The sequence below is a fragment of the Salvelinus alpinus genome, chromosome 3, assembly GCF_045679555.1.
Source record: "Salvelinus alpinus chromosome 3, SLU_Salpinus.1, whole genome shotgun sequence".
NCBI lineage: Eukaryota > Metazoa > Chordata > Actinopteri > Salmoniformes > Salmonidae > Salvelinus > Salvelinus alpinus.
Genome location: NC_092088.1, coordinates 94064978 through 94070024, shown reverse-complemented (window position 1 = coordinate 94070024; position 5047 = coordinate 94064978). Strand labels below are relative to the sequence as shown.

Genomic DNA, 5047 nt, shown 5'->3' with positions numbered 1-5047 from the left:
GAGAGAGTATTACGAAACTGAGAGAGTGTTACTAAACTGAGAGAAAATTACTCAACGGAGAGATTATTACTCAACTGAGAGAGTATTACTAAACTGAGAGAGTATTACTAAACTGAGAGAGTGTTGCTAGACTGAGATAGTATTACTAAACTGAGAGGACATACCTAAACTGAGACAGTTTTACTAAACTGAGAGAGTGTTACTAGACTGAGAGAGTATTACTAAACTGAGAGAATATTACTAACCTGAGAGAGTATTACTAAACAGAGAGAATATTACTAAACTGTGAGAGTATTATTAAACTGAGAGAGTATTACTAACCCGAGAGAGTATTACTAAACTGTGAGAGTATTACTAAACTGAGAGAGTATTACTAACCCGAGAGAGTATTACTAAACTGAGAGAGAATTACTAAACTGAGAGAGTATTACTAAACTGAGAGAGTATTACTCAACTGAGAGAGTATTACTCAACTGAGAGAGTATTACAAAACTGATAGAATATTACTCAACGGAGAGAGTGTTACTAGACTGAGAGAGTATTACTAAACTGAGAGAGTGTTACTAAACTGAGAGAGTATTACTAAACTGAGAGAGCTGAGAGAGTATTACCAAACTGAGAGAATATTACTAAACTGAGATAGTATTACTAAACTGAGAGAGTATTACTAAACTGAGAGAATATTACTAAACTGAGAGAGTATTACTAAACTGAGAGAGCTGAGAGAATATTACTAAACTGAGCAAATATTACTAAAATGAGAGAGTATTACTAAACTGAGGGAGTATTACTAAACCGAGAGAGTATTACTAAACTGAGAGAATATTACTAAACTGAGAGAGTATTACTAAACTGAGAGAGCTGAGAGAATATTACTAAACTGAGAGAATATTACTAAACTGAGAGAGTATTACTAAACTGGGGGAGTATTACTAAACCGAGAGAGTATTACTAACCTGAGAGAGTATTACTAAACTGAGAGAATATTACTAAACTGTGAGAGTATTACTAAACTGAAAGAGTATTACTAACCCGAGAGAGTATTACTAAAGTGAGAGAATTACTAACCTGAGAGAGTATTACTAAACTGAGAGAATATTACTAAACTGTGAGGGTATTACTAAACTGAGAGAGTATTACTAACCCGAGAGAGTATTACTAAACTGAGAGAGTATTACTAAACTGAGAGAGTGTTACTAGACTGAGATAGTATTACTCAACTGAGAGAGTATTACTAAACTGAGAGAGTGTTACTAGACTGAGAGAGTATTACTAAACTGAGAGAATATTACTAAACTGAGAGAGTATAACTAACCTGAGAGAGCTGAGAGAATATTACTAAACTGAGAGAATATTACTAAACTGAGAGAGTATTACTAAACTGAGAGAGTGTTACTAAACTGAGAGAGTGTTACTAGACTGAGAGAGTATTACTAAATTGAGAGAGTGTTACTAAACTGAGAGAGTATTACTAAACTGAGAGAGCTGAGAGAGTATTACAAGACTGATAGAGTATTACTAAACTGAGAGAGTTTTACTAAACTGAGAAAGTACTACTAACCCGAGAGAGTATTACTAAACTGAGAGAGTATTACTAAACTGAGAGAGCTGAGAGAATATTACTAAACTGAGAGAGTATTACTAAACTGAGAGAATATTACTAAACTGAGAGAGTATTACTACACTGAGAGAGTATTACTAAACTGAGAGAGTTTTACTAGACTGAGATAGTATTACTCAACTGAGAGAGTATTACTAAACTGAGAGAGTGTTACTAGACTGAGAGAGTATTACTAAACTTAGAGAATATTACTAAACTGAGAGAGTATTACTAAACTGAGGGAGTATTACTAAACCGAGAGAGTATTACTAAACTGAGAGAATATTACTAAACTGAGAGAGTATTACTAAACTGAGAGAAATGAGAGAATATTACTAAACTGAGAGAATATTACTAAACTGAGAGAGTATTACTAAACTGGGGGAGTATTACTAAACTGAGAGAGTATTACTAACCTGAGAGAGTATTACTAAACTGAGAGAATATTACTAAACGGTGAGAGTATTACTAAACTGAGAGAGTATTACTAACCCGAGAGAGTATTACTAAACTGAGAGAGTATTACTAAACTGAGAGAGTGTTACTAGACTGAGATAGTATTACTCAACTGAGAGAGTATTACTAAACTGAGAGAGTGTTACTAGACTGAGAGAGTATTACTAAACTGAGAGAATATTACTAAACTGAGAGAGTATAACTAAACTGAGAGAGCTGAGAGAATATTACTAAACTGAGAGAATATTACTAAACTGAGAGAGTATTACTAAACTGAGAGAGTGTTACTAAACTGAGAGAGTGTTACTAGACTGAGAGAGTATTACTAAATTGAGAGAGTGTTACTAAACTGAGAGAGTATTACTAAACTGAGAGAGCTGAGAGAGTATTACAAGACTGAGAGAGTATTACTAAACTGAGAGAGTTTTACTAAACTGAGAAAGTACTACTAACCCGAGAGAGTATTACTAAACTGAGAGAGTATTACTAAACTGAGAGAGCTGAGAGAATATTACTAAACTGAAAAAGTATTACTAAACTGAGAGAATATTACTAAACTGAGAGAGTATTACTAAACTGAGGGAGTATTACTAAACCGAGAGAGTATTACTAAACTGAGAGAATATTACTAAACTGAGAGAGTATTACTAAACTGAGAGAAATGAGAGAATATTACTAAACTGAGAGAATATTACTAAACTGAGAGAGTATTACTAAACTGGGGGAGTATTACTAAACCGAGAGAGTATTACTAACCTGAGAGAGTATTACTAAACTGAGAGAATATTACTAAACGGTGAGAGTATTACTAAACTGAGAGAGTATTACTAACCCGAGAGAGTATTACTAAACTGAGAGAGTATTACTAAACTGAGAGAGTGTTACTAGACTGAGATAGTATTACTCAACTGAGAGAGTATTACTAAACTGAGAGAGTGTTACTAGACTGAGAGAGTATTACTAAACTGAGAGAATATTACTAAACTGAGAGAGTATAACTAAACTGAGAGAGCTGAGAGAATATTACTAAACTGAGAGAATATTACTAAACTGAGAGAGTATTACTAAACTGAGAGAGTGTTACTAAACTGAGAGAGTGTTACTAGACTGAGAGAGTATTACTAAATTGAGAGAGTGTTACTAAACTGAGAGAGTATTACTAAACTGAGAGAGCTGAGAGAGTATTACAAGACTGAGAGAGTATTACTAAACTGAGAGAGTTTTACTAAACTGAGAAAGTACTACTAACCCGAGAGAGTATTACTAAACTGAGAGAGTATTACTAAACTGAGAGAGCTGAGAGAATATTACTAAACTGAAAAAGTATTACTAAACTGAGAGAATATTACTAAACTGAGAGAGTATTACTAAACTGAGGGAGTATTACTAAACCGAGAGAGTATTACTAAACTGAGAGAATATTACTAAACTGAGAGAGTATTACTAAACTGAGAGAAATGAGAGAATATTACTAAACTGAGAGAATATTACTAAACTGAGAGAGTATTACTAAACTGGGGGAGTATTACTAAACCGAGAGAGTATTACTAACCTGAGAGAGTATTACTAAACTGAGAGAATATTACTAAACGGTGAGAGTATTACTAAACTGAGAGAGTATTACTAACCCGAGAGAGTATTACTAAACTGAGAGAGTATTACTAAACTGAGAGAGTGTTACTAGACTGAGATAGTATTACTCAACTGAGAGAGTATTACTAAACTGAGAGAGTGTTACTAGACTGAGAGAGTATTACTAAACTGAGAGAATATTACTAAACTGAGAGAGTATAACTAAACTGAGAGAGCTGAGAGAATATTACTAAACTGAGAGAATATTACTAAACTGAGAGAGTATTACTAAACTGAGAGAGTGTTACTAAACTGAGAGAGTGTTACTAGACTGAGAGAGTATTACTAAATTGAGAGAGTGTTACTAAACTGAGAGAGTATTACTAAACTGAGAGAGCTGAGAGAGTATTACAAGACTGAGAGAGTATTACTAAACTGAGAGAGTTTTACTAAACTGAGAAAGTACTACTAACCCGAGAGAGTATTACTAAACTGAGAGAGTATTACTAAACTGAGAGAGCTGAGAGAATATTACTAAACTGAAAGAGTATTACTAAACTGAGAGAATATTACTAAACTGAGAGAGTATTACTAAACTGAGAGAGTATTACTAAACTGAGAGAGTTTTACTAGACTGAGATAGTATTACTCAACTGAGAGAGTATTACTAAACTGAGAGAGTGTTACTAGACTGAGAGAGTATTACTACACTTAGAGAATATTACTAAACTGACAGAGTATTACTAAACTGAGGGAGTATTACTAAACCGAGAGAGTATTACTAAACTGAGGGAGTATTACTAAACCGAGAGAGTATTGCAAAACTGAGAGAAATGAGAGAATATTACTAAACTGAGAGAATATTACTAAACTGAGAGAGTATTACTAAACTGAGGGAGTATTACTAAACCGAGAGAGTATTACTAACCTGAGAGAGAATTACTAAACTGAGAGAATATTACTAAACTGTGAGAGTATTACTAAACTGAGAGAGTATTACTAACCCGAGAGAGTATTACTAAACTGAGAGAGTATTACTAAATTGAGAGAGTGTTACTAGACTGAGATAGTATTACTCAACTGAGAGAGTATTACTAAACTGAGAGAGTGTTACTAGACTGAGAGAGTATTACTAAACTGAGAGAATATTACTAAACTGAGAGAGTATAACTAAACTGAGAGAGCTGAGAGAATATTACTAAACTGAGAGAATATTACTAAACTGAGAGAGTATTACTAAACTGAGAGAGTGTTACTACATTTAACATTTTTACATTTAAGTCATTTAGCAGACGCTCTTATCCAGAGCGACTACAAAATGGAAAGTTCGACATATTCGTCCTGGTCCCCCCGTGGGAATTGAACCCACAACCCTGGCGTTGCAAGCGCCATGCTCTACCAACTGAGCCACACGGGACC

The 5047-nt window shown here is 34.0% G+C and overlaps 1 non-coding gene across 1 annotated transcript; it reads right to left on the bottom strand.

Moving 5' to 3' along the window:
* Window positions 1–4970: 4970 nt before the first annotated feature.
* Window positions 4971–5047, bottom strand: trnaa-ugc (transfer RNA alanine (anticodon UGC)). Its single transcript has one exon. It is a non-coding gene; the product is annotated as a tRNA-Ala (tRNA).